At 36.5% G+C, this 21,606-nt stretch overlaps 2 pseudogenes; both read right to left on the bottom strand.

The window, feature by feature from the left end:
• Positions 1-6,823: 6,823 nt before the first annotated feature.
• On the bottom strand, positions 6,824-7,699 carry LOC117703160 (olfactory receptor 10AG1-like; annotated as a pseudogene).
• Positions 7,700-14,001: 6,302 nt separating this feature from the next.
• Positions 14,002-21,053, bottom strand: LOC117703159 (PDZ and LIM domain protein 1 pseudogene; annotated as a pseudogene).
• Positions 21,054-21,606: the final 553 nt, after the last annotated feature.

The raw sequence follows: 21,606 nt of genomic DNA, 5'->3' as shown, positions 1-21,606 counted from the left end.
ACAAATAGTAAAAGAAAAAGCAAGGCATTAAACCCAATTATGTGAAATAAAGTTCATTCTTAATCACTGATCTAATACATTTGTATCTCCACATGGACAATAGTTTTAAGTAAACAACTTGTCAGGACTCTTTGTAAAATGACTTTGCAAATATCACCAATATTCATTTTCTTAGTTCTAACTTCATACTTACCTTTTACATTTTAATTATTAATTAACTAATTTACTTTAATCCTATTTCCCCTCCCTCCTCTTCTTCAGGCCTTTTCTCCAGCCACTTCTCCACATTCTCTTTTCAGAAAAGTGGGTGGGGGCGGGGTCGACATCCCATGGATATCAGCCTACCCTGGCATATCAACTTGCATTACAACTAGCCAGATATTGTCTTATTGAGGCTAAATGAGGGAGTCCTGTAGGGGTAGTCCAGTCAGTCAACAAAGTCAAAGACAGCCCTTGCTGTTAGGAATCTCACATAAAGACCAAACTACAAAAACTGTAACATATATGCAGATGCCATAGGTCAGTCCCATGCATACACTCTGCTTGGCAGTTCATTCTCTCTAAATTCCTATGGGCCCAGGTTACTTGATTCAATTCATCTTGTTTTGGTGTTCTTGACCCCTTTGGCTCCTACAATCATTTCTTCCCACTTTCTGCAGGATTGCCTAAGCTGAGCATGATGTTTGGCTGTGGGTCTCTGCATCTGTTTCTACCAGTTGCAGGTTAGTTGCCTCTCTGATGGCAGCATGCTAGGCTCCTGACTGCAAATATAACAGAGTATCATTAACAGTGTCAGTGGTGGGATCTTTCTCACGTCATGGGTATCAGACTGGGTCAGTCTTTGGTTGGCCACTCCTTCAGTTTCTGTTATACTTTTTACCCTTGCACATCTTGTAAGTGGGGCAAATTATAGTCCAAAGGTTTTCTGGCTGGATTTATGTCTTACCTAGTTACAGGAAATGGTTAGTTCAGACTGTGTGTGCCCCATTCCTACTAGTTTTAGCTAAAGTCACCCTCATAGGTTCCTGGGAGTTTCTATTGTTCTGGGTTTCTATTTATCACAGGGATGCCCTCCTACATCATTCCAGTTGTCTCTCCCAGTACTCTCTCCTTTTGCCATTCCCCACATCTGATCCCTCATGTTCCCATCTACCCTTCCACACACATAGAGTTTATAGAGGAATTTTAATCTAGTAACATAGCTGCTCTGACAAATGATCACTTCCAAAGGTATGATCTGGCTGGACTGCAGATAGTCATACAGCTTTAATCTCTTTGGCTGGAATATATATTTTTAATTCCTCTGGCTAGAATTCAGACATGACTCTAGCATACATCTTTGAATTTTCTGGCTGGAGAAAACACAGCTCTTTAGTGCATACATTTAATCCAAAACAATGTCATCTAATTTAGGGGCAGACAAAGTGATGAACTGATGAATGTGAGAAAAATTTGACAGGATGATTTAGAGATAGGATGTTTCTAACTCTCAGAAAAACAGACAGGAAAGAGGCTACTTAAAGACTAGTGAGGTATAAAAAGTTCAATTCAGTTCAGAGAGCATCAGTTGGGAGCATCAGAAGCAGTTTTCCCAAGCAGAGCAATTCAATCAGAAGCTGAGAGAAGCCAATTTGAATTAATAAGCTTGAAGATAAGTTTCATCCAGAACAGCTTATTTATTTATTTTTAATTTTTAAAAAAAGATTTATTTATTTATTTCATGTATGTGGGTATACTGTCACTGTCTTCAGACACACCAGAAGATGGCATCCGATGCCCATTATAGATGGTTGTGAGCCACCAGGTGGTTGCTGGGAATTCAACTCAGGACCTCTGGAAGAACAGTCACTGCTTGTAACCGCTGAGCCATCTTTCCAGCCCTAGAACAGCTTAATTAAATCAGCAAGCCAGACTTCAATAAAAACTAGGAACAGTGAGTTTAGTCTTCAGTACGTCTCAGAGGTTGAAACATTCTAGGCCAGGTTAGCTGACAAAGGCTGGAAGCTGAAGCCCTCAAGGCCTGGGCTTGCTGAGAATTAGATTGTATGGAGTTTATAAGCTTCCATAGCTGGGCTCAGGGATCCATAGAACATAGAAGATACTACTTTGGGCTCAACCCAAGCCATATAACTTAAAGCTTGGGTATGGCTCTTATCTCATCACTTCATCTAAGTACATAAAAGTGACATTTACATTTCCACCTGTGCATGTATGTGCTCACTTTTAGATATTATGTATTTTCTCTATCCCTTTCTCAGTGATATTCACACATGGCCTTGAGCCTTCCTTGTTACATAGCTTTTTTTTTGGGGGGGGGTTGTGGACTGTAGCATGGTTATAAATTACATTATGGCTAACATCCACTTGTAATTTAGTACATACCATGTTTGCCTTTCTGGGTCTGGATTACCCTACTCAGGATGGTTTTTGTTTGTTAGTTTTTGTTTGTTTATAGTTCCATCTATTTGCCTGTATATTTCATACTGACATTGTTTTTAATAGCTGAGTATACTCCATTGTATGAAAGCACTACAATTTATTTATCCATTCTTTGGTGGAGGTACATCTAGTTTGTTTCCAGTTTCTGGCTACCATGAATAAAGCTGCTTTGAACACCATTGAAAAAGTGTTCTTGGGCATGGTTTAGCAACTTTTGGGTATATTTCCAGGAGGTAGAGCTATTTACAATTTTCTGATAGACCACAAAATTGATTTCTAAAGTGACTGTACAGTTTTGCACTCCCACCAGCAAGGGAGCGGTGTTTCCCTTACTTAACATTGTTACCAGCATGAGCGGTTGCTTGAGATTTGGAACTAAGCCATTCTGATCAATGTAATATGGAATCTCAGAGTCATTTTCATTTCCATGATGGATAAGTATGTTAAACATTTATTTAAGTGCTTCTCAACCACTCAAGGTTCCTTTGATGAGAAATCTCTTATAAGATCTGTACCCCATTTTTGAACTGGGTTATTTGTTTTGTTTTTCTGTCCAGTTTCTTTTATATATATATATATATATATATATATATATATATATATATATATCCTCTGACAGATGTGGGATTGATGTATATTTTTCCACTTCTGTATGCTGCTGTTTTGCCCCTTTGATTACAGAGGCTTTTCATTTCTACAAGGCCTCATTTATTAATTGATCTTACTGCCTGTGCTATTGGTGTTCTGTTCAGGAAGTTTTCTCCTGTGCCTGAGGCTATTCCACAGCTTCTCTTCTATTAGGTTTAATGTGTTTGGAATTATGTTGAGGTCTTGGACCACTTGAACATGAGTTTTATGCAGGTGATAGAATGGGTCTATTTCCAGGGTCATGCCCAGCTACCGTGAGCAATTTCAATATTTCTGCTGAGCTCAATTATCTGGCCACGTTTCTACTGGCCTAAGATCTAAGTTCTGCTACACTAAGTACCTTTAGTCCAAGACTGCCAGAGGAATCTTGCTGAAGGGGGACAGGGGAACATCAGATTAGGCCTTCATTTTGGATACCTGCTACACCAGGAATATCAAGGGAAAACCACATAGCTAAAGGCTCGTGTAAGAACACAGACAATAAGATCCAGGGTTACATGGTACTTTCAGAGCAAAGCCAACCCACTACAGGAAGTCCTGAATATTCTAACACAAAGGAAGTACAATAAAATGACCTTAAATACAATCTTAAAAAGATGATAGATAACTTTAGAGAAGAAATGAATAAATCCATCGGAGAAATACAGGAAAATGCTATCAAACAGAAGCCCTTAAAAAGGAAACTAGTAAAATCCTTTAAAGAAACATTGGAAACTATAATTAAACAGGTGAAGTTTGATGCATCATTTGAACTTTAGTAATATTTATTTTACAAATGTGTGTGTGTCCTTGCATTTGGGGCATAGATACTTTAATTGAGATGTCATCTTGGTGGATTTTTTTTTTTTTTTTGTGAGTGTGAATTATCTTTTCTTTTTTCTTTTGATTAATTTTGGTTGAAAGACTATTTTGGTAGATATTAGAATGGCTACCCCAGATTGCTTCTTGTGTCAATTTGCTTGGAAAATCTTCTTTCAGCCCGTAACTCTGAGATAATGCCTAGATTTGATGTCAAGATGTTTTTCTTGTATGCAGCAGAATGATGGATCCTGTTTTCACATCAATTTTGTTTATCTTTTTACTGAAGATTGCATTCATGGATATTAAAGGATATTAATGACCAATGATTGTCAACTCTTGCTTTGATGTTGGCAGATGGCAAGTGTGTGTTTTCTGTATGTCTGTGTTTCCATTTTTTTGGTTTGGCTGGTACGCAATATATTCCTGTGGGGTTTTTTTTGGGGGGGAGGGGGCCAGGGAGCGGAAATTTAACCTTGGGTTGGAATTTGCCTTCTAGTATTTTTTTTTGTAGAGCTGGAATTGTGGATCGATACTGCTTAACTTTGAATTTGTCATGGAATATCTTTTTTTTCTCCATCTATGGTGATTGAAAGTTTTGCTGATTATAGTAATCTGGGCCGATATCTGTGGTCTTTTAGAGTCTGCAAGATTCTCTGTTACGAAGTCAGTTGTAGTGGTGGCGAACTGGTGGCGTACTCGTTTAAGATCAGTGGGGTTTTTAGTGCTAATGTTATCTCTGTGTTCCCTAAATGAAGCTTGTCCTGTGGTCCCAGATGCCAGTGTGGCTGGCCTTCAGAAATAGCAGGAAAGTGTGGGCTGAAATATGAAACCCATGGGATGGGTTGCAGTTTAAATCTCCTGGATGTTCTTTAAGGAAAGTTGGTAGGTATGAGGAATAGGGCATAGTTCAGGGTCTTACATGAAGTCTCTGTTACTTTTGTGACTTAAGGGAAAGCAGGACTAGGGGAAAGAGTTGTGAAGTATAATATGGATCTGAGGGGATGATATCTCATATTAACATCTTAATAGCATTTATTTTATTTAATAGCATACATATTTTATTTACCATACATAAAACTTCATCTCTAATCAAACATGAATTGTACTTAATACATACAATCATTGACTAACAGAACTGCAAACATCTAAATGATATTTTAAAGTCCTTATACAGATAGTTAAGAGCATAAACTCTTTTTTTTTTTATTTTATGTATATGATTACACTATTAATCTCTTCAGATACACCAGAAGAGGGCATCGGATCTTTTTATAGATGGTTGTGAGCCACCATGTGGTTGCTGAGAATTGAACTTAGGACCTTTGGAAGAGCAGTCAGTGCTCTTAACCACTGAGCCATCTCTCCAGCCCGCATAAACTTTTTAGTATGGGTGAGGTTCTTGGTATTATTCTCAATACTACAAAACAAACTAACAATAAAACCTAGTGATCTTATGTTTAAACTGAATTCTTTGGAAAGCCACTTCTAATCCAAACTTGGTACACGAATATGTATTTTTGAGCATATCTTTTATCTAATACCCATTATTTACTATACATTTGTTTTCTGTTGATGTAATAAAGATCATGATTCAAAGCACTGCTAACTGATTTAATTCCTCTGATTTGTTCAACCAAAGGAAGCAACAATACACACACACACACACACACACACACACACACACACACACCAGGGAAAGGTAGCACTGCTCAGAGCATGTTCGAGTATCCTAAATAATTCAGAAATTAAGAAAATATCCCACAGACATTTCCTGGGTCCAGCCTGATAGAGGCAATTCCTTAATCAAGTTTCCGTTTGCCACAGGACTGACATTACTTTATAGCAAGTTGACTGACAAAAATTGAGAAACATATTCTTAAAAAGAAAAAGCCCACCCTAACAACACTATTCCTTATAAGAGAATTATATAATTTGTGGTAATATAACAGCATCTCTGCTAGATGTGTCAAGCTATTCCCAGTGTACATTTTTGCCTAATGCTTGTGGTTTTTAAAGTTAGAACTCTCAGCTCTTCCAGGAGCTTTGCCATCATAAACTCTAAACCCCTAGACTATTAAGCCTTATTAAATGTTTTCTTTAAAAACCAATGCAATTTGGAAGTGAAAATAATGCAAAGTTGTATGTATGAATACTGATTGTCTAGTTATTTAATAGTGTATATAGTACCATCCTTCAACATACGGAAACAAAATTTTATTTGTAAATATTTGCCATTTAAAAAACAAATGTTACATACTTAAACATGAATAGTTCTGAAATGTTACTGTGAAGAAATATAAAATCTTGTTTACCAATTTGCCAGAATAAATTCCAGGTCATTCTTTACATTATTACTTCCTCGGTTTTGATATGCTCCACTTCTTGAGAATAAATATCAGAGTCACAATAGTAACACCACACCTACAAGATGCAAGAAACAGAAACAGCAGGTTTTTAATTTTCATGCCAACATATGGCCGATAGCAATTTTAAGACTGTAGACATGATTTTACTTTAGTAGAAAATTACTAACATAAATGGAACAGCACCAAGAAAGACCACCATCTTATTCACAAAGATTATCACACATAGCAAGTGAATCATGGTGGGGGCAATGCCAAAGAAGTGGCTGATTTGGTAGGAACACTAAAATGACAAAGATAACATCTGCAAATATTCCCTATGTAAACAAGGATTCTACAGATTAGAAAGCCCACCAATAGATGGATACATGGATTAGGCATTATCACAGAGGCTTTCAGAAGGCCCAGTAGCAGTAGCTAGAAAGTAGCACTATGTGACACCAAGGATAGGAGTCTCCCTGTGTTACAGGTAGTTAAAGAAAGTACTTTAGATATTAACACACACAGGCATGCCATTATTTCTTATGTAACAGTTTTCTCAGTGCAGCAATCATTGCTATTAAACATATATATTAGGAGTTGAACATGCAGAGCACAATAGTGTAGAGCAGAGAAGACAGTTTGTCAGTTCCTGGAGAACTGGTGGTCTTTGGGCTCAAATAAGTAACAGTGTCTGGTCTAAAAACCCAAAACCAACACACTCACATTAATGAACCCCCTGAGGAAGCTTTTGCCTGTCCTTTGACTCTTGGCAACTTCAGGATGGTGGTAATGAGTTTGCTATAAGTATCAACATATAATGGATCGACTGCTGCAAGGAGGATCATGATAAGTAGACAGACAGTTCATTAAGAGAAGTATCTCCAGAGGCTAACTTGAGAATGGTAGTATGTCACAAAAAAGGGGGTGGATTTGGTTTGAATTTCGTAAATATACAGAGAGTATCTGAAATGCTTGCCCAAACTGGAATGGTATGCTACTGAGCCTGGAACCTTCTGCATGCTATATGTACTTTATTTGGTTCATGACTAAGGGATAGTGCAAAGGATTGCAGATTGTGACATAATGGTTATAGGATATCACAGCAAGAAGGAAATATTCAATGATTGCCTTCAGATGTAAGAAGCAGGTTTGTATTGCACAGGCTAGGTTAAGTATACTTCTATTTTGACTACCAATGTTAAACAGAATATTGGGAAGAGTGACTAATATAAAACAGATTTCCAGAGAAGAAAAGCTTGCCATAAAAATATACATGGGATTTTGTAGTGCAGGCTCAATTTTTGTAAAGATAGTAGTGAAGTTGATACCAATTATGATAATCAAGTAAATTATAGAGAGCCTTCCAAACTAAGCCCCTGGGGACTGGGAAGTTCAGAAAATCCCAGAAGGATGAATTGTGTCACTATGGAGGCTTTGTCTTCTGCCCTGACCTCTGTTTGTTCCATTCTTGGAACTCACTCAGTCAGTAGTGCAAGTCACATTACTGTATTTGGTTTTCTTATGTTACATATAGGCTATAGGTACCACAGTGTTGGGAGCCGACTTTAGTAGAAAGCGGCTAGATCAACTTTGCAGCCATCTGGAACCATATACCCTGATGAAAGACTTGGTTGGCAAAAGCCTATAACAGCTGAAGCACACTCTGATAAATATATTGTTTATCCCACATAGCTTGTTTTGCTGTTTAGTGACCTCAGCTGTATGGTGCACGTGGTAAAATGTTTTCACCCGTGTTCTCCTACTTGTGTATATAAATACCTCAGAATTCCCTTCAATAAGGGAGACTTGAGAAAATAGAAGAGACTGAATCACACCCTGGCTTGTCTCCATTCTTCGCGTCTCTTGCCCCAAGAGCCACACTCTCTCTTGACCAGAGCACTTAGCCCCAAAAGTGTTGAGGAAAAGTGTTGAGGCAGAATGTGGGCCTCAACACCACAGATCAGAACTTCCTAAAATTTCTAAAAGAATGAAAAAAAAAAAAAAAACCACATCATATATATTCTCTCAAATGTGAAATCTATTTCTTTCCAGTCAAAATATGCAGTAATAATTTTCAGGTTTTTTTGTATGTATGTATGTATATATATATGTATGTACATAAGTACATATGTATATATTTGTGTTGGTGTTCAGGAATTGCTATACAAACCACCCAGACTCTTGTTAAACAGGGCTAGTTTATTGAAAACACCCCAAGACTGATTGATCAGGGTCATATCTCAGACTCAGGAGTTGAAACCTTTGACGTCAGACTTTGTCCAGAGTGAGTTTATATAGGGAAAGAAAAAATTTGCTCCTAAGCAGATACAGGATGGTCATCTTTCTTCCAAGTTTATTTAGTAGTCTAGATATAATAGTTCAAATTAACTTCTATATAGCTTGGCTTTGAATCAAAGTGATTGGGGAAATTCTACAGATAATAGTATTGAGAATCAGAATTTTATAGGACATAAGATCAGTGTAACCTCATTATGAGCCAAATTAATTTTCTGTCTGTACAAAACCTGCTTTTTGTATCAGCAACATGGGATGCCTTTAATTTTTTTTTAAAGAGAGAGACAGAGAGAGAGAGAGAGAGAGAGAGAGAGAGAGAGAGAGAGAGAGAGATTTTATTTATTTTATATGTATGAGATATACCAGAAGAGGGAATCAGATCACATTACAGATGGTTATGAACTACCATGTGGTTGCTGGGAATTGAACTCAGGACCTCTGGAAGAACAGTCAGTGCTCTTAACCTCTAAGCCATCTCTTCAGCCCCTGCCTTTAACTTTTTAATGTTGTAAACCTTTAGAAAAATTTTCTTTAAATTTTTAAAAATTTGTTTTCTTGGTATCATTAACATAATTTATAGGGAAATATACCTAATATTAGGAAAAGAAAAAGAAAAACAAAAGAAAAAGACAAAACTACAGCATTAAAACACCCTCAGGAGAAAAGTGTTATTTTAACAGGAAGGGTGATATGTAGGAGGAGCTAAGGGGTAAGGAGTACTGAGAGGAAGAGATGGAGTAAGGAGAGGAGAAGATGAAGGAGAGGAGAAGCAAGATGATGAGAGAGAGAGAGAGAGAGAGAGAGAGAGAGAGAGAGAGAGAGAGAGAGAAAGGGGAGACATGGAGGCAGATGTCCACCTGTCTCCACCAGTCAAAGACAGTTTATATATCTAGGTTGGGTATTGGGTTACACTTCTAATTGAGCATTACCAAACATATAAAGCCTTTGACTAACACTTAAAAAATGTTATAAAAACAAAAAGGAAAAGGGGGCATGGGATAGGGGTTTTCTAGGGAGGGGAAATGGAGAAAGGGGATGGCATCTGAAATGTCAATAAAATATAAAATAAAAAATAAAAAAACCCTTCAGGAATGTATACTTAATTGAATTCATATTTCATTAATCAATATCTGCATTTTTTAAATGAAAACCTTTTGTTATAATCTCTATTATTTCCATCAACAGATCCATAACACTCATCTCAGGGACTTTCTGTGCACCTCTTATCATAATTGTGCCCCATTCGTGGCTCTATAATTTGATTTCTGTTGTCCATTATAATTTATAAAGTCATTATAGTTTCCATCATCAGAATAGTTATTTTCATTAAACTTTCTTCTTCATTGTAATAAAAACATAATAAATTTTAAAAGTTCCATGTCTTCATATTTTTTAAATATTTTAGTTGTCTTTTCAATATCAAAATAAAGGATCTTTTAAAGAGTGATGTCATAGAGCAGAAACATGATTTTTACAAGACAAAACTAATTTTTAACAGTTTAGACAATTCAGTGCCTCCAAAATAGGTACCAAGTGCATTATTTTCATGTTATGAAGTTTCGCTGCCACCAAGAAAAGTTCTTGTGTAAAAGGTACAGCTTTAAACCTCATTAAAGAAACATGGGTTTGAATCCCACATTTTAAGTCTGATGTTTAAGTCCGGACTAGAATGACATAATTTTAAAAATATTATTCCAATTTAAAAGTATTTTTAGAAAATCTGTTTCTTGGTTGGCTTATGCTATGTTTTGCTGAACAAAATGGCTCCAGCTTTGAGTTACTTGCTTTAATCTAACTTTTTCTTACAGAAGTTATAGATTTTTAGCCATGGCCAATAGCTTATAAGCCAATTAAACTGATACATTTATGACCAGCCAAAAATAAATATGTAGTTGCCACATGTATCTATACATTTAACATAGACATACAAATTTTTCCTTACTTCTTCCAGGTGAAGTTTCAAGAGAGGAGCATCTTGCTACCTGCTGAATCCAGTTTTTATGGACACAGAGGATTTATAGAAGGACTAGCTGTAAACTTCCTCACTGGAGAAGCTGAGGAGTTGCTCTAAGAGCAGCTTGTACAGATGAAGGAGCCCTGCATTTTCCTGATCCAGGCAGGAGGCAGGGCTCCAAGAGCAGCAGCAGGTTGGCAGGTTTTGTTGTCCCAATTCAGCTGCATTGTTTGTTTGTTGTTTGTTTGTTTTTTCTGAAAATCCTTGAAATGAGTTAAAACTAACTCAAGGGGTAAATGGCCAGCAGATAAAGTTTTACCCATTTCCCCTTGGACTATGAATCACAGAGCCACAATCAAGCAACAATGGACATAAACTGATCAGCATGAACAATCAGTATATCAAACGTGAAATCCTGTTGATATCAATATTAACAGGACTATCAACAGGACAACCAATAGAGTTAAGGGGGTAGGGAGAGGGTTGAGAACCAGATGTCTTACCAAAAATACCCAGATGTTCTATCAAAAAGACCTAGATATCCCATCCATTGTGAAGTTGTTAAAATTTATAGAGGAATCACCAAAAAACTAAACAAAATAAAATAAACAAAACAATTATAATACAAAACAACCAAGTTTCAAAGATAGGCACAGTGCTGTACATTGGGGCTCTCAGACCAGAGTTCCAGCCAAGTTCAAATCTGAAAGTGTAGACTGTATCTCACTCCCCAAGAGGAGAAGTCTCCTTGCTCAAGAGCATTGTTATGTCCAGATATTCTTCTTTGAGCCACCAAAAGATCTCGATCAAAACTAGAAACAAGACCAAATCAGAAACAGAACTGCACAGGAACAGAAAAACTTACCTCTTCAGACAGGGGACAACATAGTGGCATTAACTATGAATAACTGAAAGGTGGTTGAGGGTATGAAGACTCCAGTCTCAGTTAAACAGGGCTGGTTTATCAACTGTATAAAGGAAAACTGATCGCTCAGGGCCATAGCTCAAACTCAGGAACTGAATGCTACAACTTCGGGCATTTTCCAGAATCTGTTTACATAGTGAAGAAAACAAAATAAGCTAAGCAAAAACAAGGTAGGCTATAGGGTGATTAACCTTTTTTCCAAGGTTATTTAATAGTCTAGACATAACAGCTCAAACTAACCTCTCTATATCTAGATTGGCTCTGAGGGAAGGACATGGTTGAGGAATTTCCAATAATAATAAAATAATAATAATAATAATAATAATAATAATAATAATAATAATAATAATTAATAATAGTAGTAGCAGCAGCAGCATTAATAATAGTAGTAATAATAATCCTCAGAGTATGATTCCATGAAACAGGATATATGGTTAGCCTGACATTTCTCTGAGCCAAACTTTTTTCTGTGTCTATATTCAAGCTGTCTTTTTTGGTCAGCAATATGGGATGTCTGACAGGCATTAAACAAAGGAGTTACAGCTAAGCTAGCAGGCTTCATCAATTTATACTACCATCAGTTTTAGTTATTTTGGATTATCATAAGTGCCATTTTTAGTTTTATTCTCAATATTCTAAATGCACAATTTAAGTTAGTTTTCAGTTTAACAATGGTTTGTTCTTATAATTAACTTTTCTTTTTGCCCTATATTTTGCTTTTATGATTACTAGCTTGAGATTACTTTCATAAATTAGTAAATAATGAATGACTAAATATTCAAAATGCCTTAAGGTGATTCAGGAATATTAGATATTAGTATTTAAACCTTTTTTCTCTTTTAGGTCTGATAGTTTATACTATTTTAGTACAACTGCCCAACAAATATTATATGAAAATTTAAATTTGGAATAGTGATATTTTTCTTTTAATATACAGACTATGAAAACAAATGTCATAGTTTTTATGCAAAGTTTAAAGTTTTTGTTCTTAAAGAAGAAACCTCCAATGAAATTAATAACATTACAGTCTTTCTATGACCATGGGTCAGAAGCCTGCCTATTCTTACTAATCTGCACACATGGTCAGGGAAATGTACCTAAGGGTACATGACTCTATTTAGAATAATTGTGTATTATAGCAAAACTTTGTACATCAGAGGTCAATTCATGCATCTCTAAGCCTTTCATAATTTCCCTCATTTGTGCTTTTCAACTAGCTCAACAGTTTCATTCTTCAGTTACATGCGTTTTTGTGGGGTTTATGCTTGAAAATGATACCAAGATCTCAGTTATTTTCTTACGCTTTATATACCTCCATATGGAGAGCTTTTGGGGCCGCTTCTAGAAACTTGTTAGGAATTTGACATTAGGCCAGGACACAGAAGTAAGGTCATGCAGGAATCTGATTGTGGGCTAAAACAAAGAAATAGGCTTCAGACAACAATTTGACTTTGGGCTAGGACAAGGATGTAGGCTCAGGTATCTTGATCATCCTGACAAACCCCCAAAGACAGTGATTACAGGACCCTGTTTATTGTCTTGCTTGTTTCTTGACTGTTTGTGTTTAGTACCTTGTTTGTTCCTTAACCTAGAACTGACCTTATTGTTTGCATGTAATTAAAATAGTGTAAAAACAAACTGGAAAAAAATAAACCCGATTCAGCCTCAGAACTGGCCGGACTCATGCTACAGTGTTGTCTGTTTTTTTTGTTTTTAATCTTCACCTCCCACCCCCACCCCACTGATTGACCTGGATTGGTTACCTCTAGAGCTATAACTTCCCTTTAAACTTCTTTGTCTCATAAAATTTCCAACATTTGGAAACTTTTTAAAATGTTTCAATAATAACAAATCAAAACACTCCTACATTCAAAAACTCTATTCTTTCTACCATTTATGTTCTATCTGTTTATCCTTCTACCTACTCATTCATTATCCAATTCAACTCTGTTAGTGATAGATACATTTTCTCTTACAAACAATTGGGCAGCATGCGCAACTTAAAATTATCAGAAAACCTCACTGTATTATTTTCAATATGTTAACAAATTTTCAAGTTCAGTGTTAATATAGTCATAAAACTTGATCTTACTTTAAATATAGAATTAACATAAAAATTTAAAATAATGTGTTTAGGAAGATGGCTCAGTTGTTGAGAACACTGGCTACTTATTGAGATGTCTTGAGTTCCATTGCTAACACACACGGTGGTTCACAACTATTTATGACTTGTATATGCTTCAATATTTTTAAGTCTAAATTTATTAAGTAAAACAAAAGTAACATCAGGGATTCTACATTTAGCTTAGTTCCAATGTGACCAATGTCACAGTGTTTGCATCTAAGAAGACTCTGAGTGAAGAAGGTGCATTGTGGTGCAGGTGAGGGGAACAAAAACCATCTCCCAGTAATGTAAAAGCAGGTGCCACACTGCCAGTGGGAGTCAGTCAGCATAGGAGAAACTCAATGTTTACTGAGCAGGACTAACACTAAGTAATAAGCACGGGACTGTTGGGGAGGAGAGAGCCAGAACATGCTGAGAACCAGGTGCAGCAGGCTGGCTGGAGGGCAGCAGACAGGGCAGGTTCTATCAGTCACTTGGGGAACACTGTGACCACATCATAGCCCTTAGGTGGTGTGACCCGAGCTCGGACATGCTTTTCACAATAAATCTGATCCTCTACAAAAGAATGGCCCTTCTGTTTCAGGCTGATGCCACAGTCGGTGCACACTTAACATTCACTGTGGCGATGATGGTCGTCCCTCAGCTTCACAAACACACCCACAATGCCGGTTCCATATTTGTCACAGATGGGCAGCTTCTGAACATTTCCAAGGGATGCAGCCACTTTGATGACTGGAGCTTTGACACTTCTAAATCCTGATGGCTTGTTGGGATCCTCTTTCCCATATGACTCCAGGATCTCCTCCAGAACCAGGAAGGATGTGGACTGTTTGGGGGACTCGTTCAACTCTTGCTTCTCCTGAAGCATCTTGTAAACTTCGGATTCCTTGTCAATAAGGCTGCTGGAAGGATGAAGCTGAGCCAAGGACCTCCTCCACACTAGCTGAGGTCTTCGACTCCACAGTGCCAGGAGCCAAACCCAGGAATTACTTGCTCTTCTGAGAGAACCACAGGAAATTACCTGCTCTTATGGAAAGCCTAGTCAGTACAAGGTTAAGAAAGGACGGTTCGAGGATCTCAATTCCCAGGAACTTAAAGAATGTCTGGTATTTCCTGGGAGCCGGTTATGACAGTGGGATAGTCTTGGGCAATAAGGTTATGGCAGTGGGATGGTCTTAGACAATGATGATTCAATAGTGGGATAGCCCTAAGCAATGACCCTCGCCTAAACTTCCCGTTTTGATGTGTCTTTATAACCTGATCCCGAAATTAAAGTTGCAGAGCTTGATCAGACCCCCAGACTTGCTCTCATTTTTTGTGTCTCCTTGTCCCTTCATTCTTTTGCCCCTTCCCTAGGGTCTTGTTGAGTACCCGTGGGCCGGGACACCACAGCATTGTTGAAATTAGAGATGTTTTCCGATGAGTAGAAACCAGTTGGGTTGTTGTAATGGTTTGTGATGACCTGAGGCTCTGGGAGCAGCTGTCAGAGAAAGAAAAAATGGTGCAAGTTGTGAGATCCTGGGATGGGTGGAGTCGCCATGCTTCAAAGTTTTATAAAGGAAAGATTTATTTTTGCTAAAGCATAAAAGGCAGTCATACATATTTCCTAATTCAGTGTTTCCTATTTTCTGGGTTGTAACGGAAAGTCATAGCATATTAATTTTCTTCTCTTAATTCAAATTAACAATCTCTGCTCCTACTTCCTTTAATAATCATTCTTTCTGAACTGGAGAGATGGCTCAGAGGTTAAGAACACTGACTGTCCTTCCAGAGGTCCTGAGTTCAATTCTCAGCAACCACATGGTGGCTCACAACCATCTGTAATGGGATCTGATGCCCTCTTCTGGTGTTTCTGAAGACAGCTACAGTGTACTCATATACATAAAATAATAAATAAATAAAATAAAATAAAATAAATAAAATTAACCGTTTTTTTCAGAGTGCATGTTTCTACTTCAGTTTGTACTCTCAGGTCATTAATTAAACACTAACAAATCATCCTTGTTAACAAGGAGGTAGGGAAGTCAGGGGTCTCATTGACCATCTCTGGTCAAGAAATGGAGATACTTGGAGGATATGTTATTTTATTCTTTGCACGCTTCTACTCTAGGAAAGCAGCTTTTCCACAGCTCATCCTGAACATGTTCCAGGTATTTGCATCATCCCAGTCAACTTTCTTCTATACAGTCATTTGAGAAAAGAAATGATTAGTAAATGTGTTTGTTTTCATTTTTATTTTCATTATTTTCTGTTAGTCTCTGAACTTATAACTATTAAATTGTTTTATTGTTATAAAATTTTCAATAAATCATCTGAAAATTGATAAACCTTAAAATAGTTTTTTGTTTGTTTTTTTTGTTTTTGTTTTTGTTTTTGTTTTTTTGTTTGTTTGTTTTGTTTGTTTGTTTTCCGAGACAGGGTTTCTCTGTGTAGCCCTGGCTGTCGTGGAACTCACTCTGTAGACCAGGCTGGCCTCGAACTCAGAAATCCACCTGCCTCTGCCTCCCAAGTGCTGGAATTAAAGGCGTGCGCCACCACCACCTGGCTTAAAATAGTTTTCTAAAAGGCAATCAATACATTCACCTTTTCTCTTGAAATTAGTATTTTACTGTTACCAATATTTCACTTGTCTACCCATTTCCCTATATTTATACTCTGTATTCCCATAAATATATTTAATTTCATTTTATAGCACATGTATTTTTTACATAATATGTGTGGCTCTGAAATCACTGTTGAGTAATTAAGAATTATAAATTTCAACTTTTATAGAAATATTTCATTAGGATATTCTTTTCAGTTCTTCTTGAACAATTGTCGAAATTTTAATTCGCTATAGACAGAGAGACAAACTGGCTGAACAAAGAGGATTCTGATCACTAATCATGATTTAAGGAATGTGCATGGTTTATTTTCAAGAGTGGACAATCAAAACATTGATGCCAAATAAAACTGAGTACTGATCTTGCATAAAGCTTCACTTCTTAATGATTTCATAATGATGAAATGTTAAAATTTTTTTTCTATTTTCAAATTTTCATATTAATCTTAAAGTACTAAAGAAAATAGGTGCTATTTCAATAAAACTGTAAATTATTTTCAGGGAAAATATAGACTCTTCAATGTTAATTTAACATATAAAAATATTTTAATTGAATATATAAAAAAATTAGAAAATTCCAGATAAACCTAAAATTACTAAACTATGGTTCCAAGGAAAAATGATACCAGTTTAATTTTTTAAATAAATTACAAATGTTTAAACTTCTTTTTAGCATCCTTAATTAAATTTAAGATTTATCATAAAGTTAATGACTCTAATGGAAAAGAAATATTCTTTTAAATTATTCCATGCTATATTTGTAAGCATTATGCATGTTGTATTTTATTGGATATTACTCTCAAAAATTGTCATTCCAGAAGACAGAAAAGTTCAAATATAAAATTCCTTATATAATAGATTTCTAAATCAAAATCTAATCACACTTACAAAATACTAAAAGGGGATGAAGCCTTAGCAAGTATTTTATTCCCTCACTATCTGAACAAAATCTTTTCATTTATTTTTGTTTTGTTTTTCTGGATTTGGGTGGGAATATTTCAAATTTTATTTGTAACATCATCTAAAATTGTATTTATATTTTAGCAATTGACCATTTAAAGCTACATGTTAAAAGTTTTTGGAACTATATTGATCTATCCAAATTACACTTGTATAGTTTTTTTGTGAGGCTGTGTTGAAACATAGGCCTGATACACACCAGGCAATCATTATGTTCCTATTCTACTTCTTGAGCTTCTATGCCAATAATACTTAGTGTCTTTAAAATAATTTCCCTTATTGTTTCTAACTGTTGTAAACCTTTAAAAACTACAATTAATACTTTAAAAAAGAAAGGTACCAGTACTTTTGGAAATAGACATTTTTGTTTTATTTGATTATTTATACTTATTTACCTGATATCCTCAACAGAATGATAATTTTGCTTAGAGTTATTCTGATCTCAACTAATGCATTTAAGATGGAAGTGTACACAGGCCTTAGTCTTCTCTGACAAAATTTATGAAAAGAGGAGATAAAGGTTGAAAGTCAGTTAAAGTTACATGAATTTAAAAAGGTTTATCTTTTAGCAAAAATCACTAAAGACATACACACACATATGCTAACAGTTGTATAAGATTTTTAAAATCACTTACAGATATAATCCTTAACTACTAGGAACACCTTTGACTGCACTAGGAAGCAGACATTTTTTAATGACACTCATTTTTTACTATATTAATATGTAGATTCTTTAAAAACTATGAACTCCAACTTATTCATATGAAACAGACAAGTACATGTATAACTGAAAAGAAGGTTTGATAGATAAATCATACTTTTAAATGAATAAAATATGCTAACATTGTGATACAAGTTAACTCATAATATTCAGTCTATATTGCTATTATTGTTATTTAATGTATTGGATTTATCCTAAAACATATTTTATAGTTTGTTCTTTTCTCTAAAGCTTAAAATGTCAGAGCAGTAAAAAGAAATATAGAACAGTATTTGTAATTAATAAAAAATATATACAAAATTATTTTCATTTATTTTAATATTTGCTTCCTAAGGCTGATTTTTACAAAAGAAGATTCAAGCTGGGCAGTGGTGGTGCACACTTTTAATCCCAGCACTTGGGAGGCAGAAGCAGGCAGATATTTGAGTTCAAGGCCAGCTTGGTCTACAAAGTGAGTTCCAGGACAGCCAGGGCTATACAGAGACACCCTGTCTTGAAAAACAAACAAACAAACAAACAAACAAACAAAAAAAAAAAAAAAAAAAAAAAAAAGGAAGAAGAAGATTCAAGCTATGTAAACATCAGTTATTTGGCAAATGTAGTTTAAATTTATCTGTGTAATATTGAGTCAATCATAATTCAATCATAATTTTTGTTTGTTTGTTTGTTTGTTTTGAGACAGGGTTGACAGGGTTTCTCTGTGTAGCTCTGGCTGTCCTGGAACTCACTCTGTAGACCAGGCTGGCCTCGAACTCAGAAATCCGCCTGCCTCAACACACGAGGAAGTCCTTGGGTTTCCAAAACTGGCTTATTAACATGGCAGATGGTGGATGGATCTGGATGCATACCCCCTAAAACCCAGGGTGGACCTGAGTTAAAAAGGGAGGGGAGGAGGGGGAGGGGCTGGGGAGGCCTGTTTAATCAGCTCCACCTCTGGCCTTCAGGTACCTCATTAGTATGTAAATCTCTCTAGGGCCTGTTCTCCACCTGTGTATGTGACTGAAGGGTGAAGGTGGAATAGAGATTAGACCTGGTGTTAGGCCCGACACAGCTTGAGGTCAGGGATGGTAATTCCTCCAGAAGTTATTTTATTGCTGAGAATGGTTTTTGCTATCTTGGATTGTTTTGTTATTCCAGATAAATTTGAGAAATGCTCTTTCTATCTCTGTGAAGAATTGAGCTGGAATTTTGATGGGGAGTGCACTGAATTTGTAGATTGCTTTTGGTAAAATGGCCATTTTTACTATGTTAATCCTGCTGATCCATGAGCATGGGAGATCTTTCCGTCTTCTGAGGTCTTCTTCAATTTCTTCAGAGACTTGAAGTTCTTGCATACAAATCTTTCATATGCTTGGTTAGCATCACACAAAGATATTCCATATTATTTGTGACTATTGTAAAAGGGTTGTTTCCCTAATTTTTTCTCAGCCCATTTTTCCTTTGAGTAGAGCAAGGCTACAGATTTGTTTGAGTTAATTTTGTTTCCAGTCACTTTGCTGAAGTTGTTTATCAGCTATAGGAGATTTCTTGAGGATTTTTTTTTAGTTGCTTATGTATACTATCATATTATCCACAAATAGTGATATTTTTACTTTTGCCTTTATAATTTGTATTTCTTTGATCTCCTTTTGTTGCTTAATTGCTCTGGTTAGAACTTCAAGTACTATATTGAGTAGATAGAGAGAGAGTGGGCAGCCCTGTCTAGTTCCTGATTTTAGTTGGATTGCTTCAAGTTTCTCTCCATTTAGTTTGATGTTGGCGATTGGCTTGCTGTGTATTGCTTTTATTATATTTAGGTATGAACCTTGAATTCCTGGTATCTCCAATACTTTTAGCATGAAAGTAGTTGTATTTTATTAAAAGATTTTTCAATATCTAATGAGATGATCATGTAGTTTTTTTCTTTGCGTTTGTTTATATAGTGGAATATGTTGACAGATTTTCATATATTGAACCATCCCTACATCCCTGGGATGAAGCCTACTTGATCACGATGAATGATCATTTTGATGCGTTCATGGATTCGGTTTGCAATAATTTTTTGAGTAGTTTTGCATCAATACTTATGAAGGAAATTGGTCTGAAGTTCTCTTTTTTGTTGGCTCTTTGTGTGGTTTAGTTATCAGTGTAACTTCGGATTCATAGAATGTATTGGGTAGTGTTCCTTTTGTTTTTATTTTATGAAATAGTTTGAGAAACATTGGTATTAGGTCTTCTTTGAAGGTCTAATAGAATTCTGCATTAAAACCATCTGGTTCCAGAGATTTTTGGTTGGGGGATGTTTCATGACTTCTATTTCCTTAGGGGTTATGGTACTGTTTAGATGGTTTACCTGATCCTGTTTTAACTTTGGTACCTGGTATCAGTCTAGAAATCATTCATTTATTTCATCTAGATTTTTCAGTTTTGTTAAGTATAGGCTTTTGTAGTAGGATCTGATGATTTTTTAAGTTTCTTTGGTTTCTGTTGTTATATTTCCATTTTCATTTCTGATTTTGTTAATTTTGGCAGTCTCTCTGTGCCTTCTGGTTAGTCTGGCTAAGCATTTATCTACCTTGTTGATTTTATCAAAGAATCAGCTCCTGGTTTTATTTCTTTCTATAGTTCTCTTTGTTTCCACATGGTTGATTTTATCTCTGAGTTTATTTCCTGCCATCTACTCCTCTTGGGTGTATTTGGTTCTTTATGTTCTAAGTTGCTGGGCTGTGGAAGTGTATCCTGGTTCTTAGTTGGTGTGGGACCCCGAGACTGCAGGTGTTCGGCCATGCCCCCAAAACCTAGGGCCCTGACACCCAGTCTATTTTACCTGCACCCGTCAGTCAGTCATGTAGGGCACCGGTGGAGGGTGTGATTAACAGGTGAGAAATTTAAATCTAAAGTCGGGGGTTGGGGAGTGGGAGTGGGGGTTAGCTAATTACGTTATTCCCTCTCTCTGCCCCTCCCTATTTAAGCCAGCCTTCCCCTGTATTATTGGGAGACGCACCATCCAGACCCATCCACCACACCACGAAACAATAAAAATTCTGAAATCCCTTTTGGAACCGGACTTTCTCATATCAATTGGAACCCGCCATTGCCCTTGTGGAAAACTTCCCTGCGCTCCTACCTTGGCGCGTGGACCTTCCTCGTGAATGTGGGACCTGACCACCACAGGACTCCCGCGCAAGTTATTTCCTACAGCTGGCACAGTATGGCGGCTGCCAGGTCCCACATTCACACCAGGACATTCAGGCCGCATCTGCTGTGGGCTGGCAGCTGTGTAGGGAAGTTCTCAATGCTGGCCCAGGCATGTCCCACAAACAAGAGGAGGTCTGGTTCCAAAGGCTAAGAACCTGGGAGCAGGCCCAAGAGACACATGAAGTCTAAGAGATCTAAAGTTTTTATTGTTCATGGCGTTGTGGATGGGTCTGGATGGTGCGTCCTGGGTTCTGGGGGTGTGGCCCAACACGTGCAGTCTTGGGGTCCCACGCCAACTAAGAACCAGGATATCCTTCCACTGCCCAACAATAAGTCTTTCATATGTGCTGTTAAACTGTTAGCATATGCTCTTTTCAGTTTCGTTATGGAAGCACTCAGAGCTATGAGATTTCCTCTTAGCATTGCTTTCATTGTGTTCCATATGATTGGGTATGCTGTGCCTTCATTTTCATTAAATTCTAAAAAGTCTTTAATTTCTTTATTCATTTCTTTTTAAAAAATTTATTTATTATATATAAGTATTCTGTAGCTGTCTTCAGACACCCATATGAGAGAATCAGATCTCATTATGGATGGTTGTGAGCTACCATGTG

The sequence above is a fragment of the Arvicanthis niloticus genome, chromosome 2 (assembly GCF_011762505.2).
Source record: "Arvicanthis niloticus isolate mArvNil1 chromosome 2, mArvNil1.pat.X, whole genome shotgun sequence".
Taxonomy (NCBI): Eukaryota; Metazoa; Chordata; class Mammalia; order Rodentia; family Muridae; genus Arvicanthis; species Arvicanthis niloticus.
This window is presented reverse-complemented; position numbering and strand designations above follow the sequence as displayed.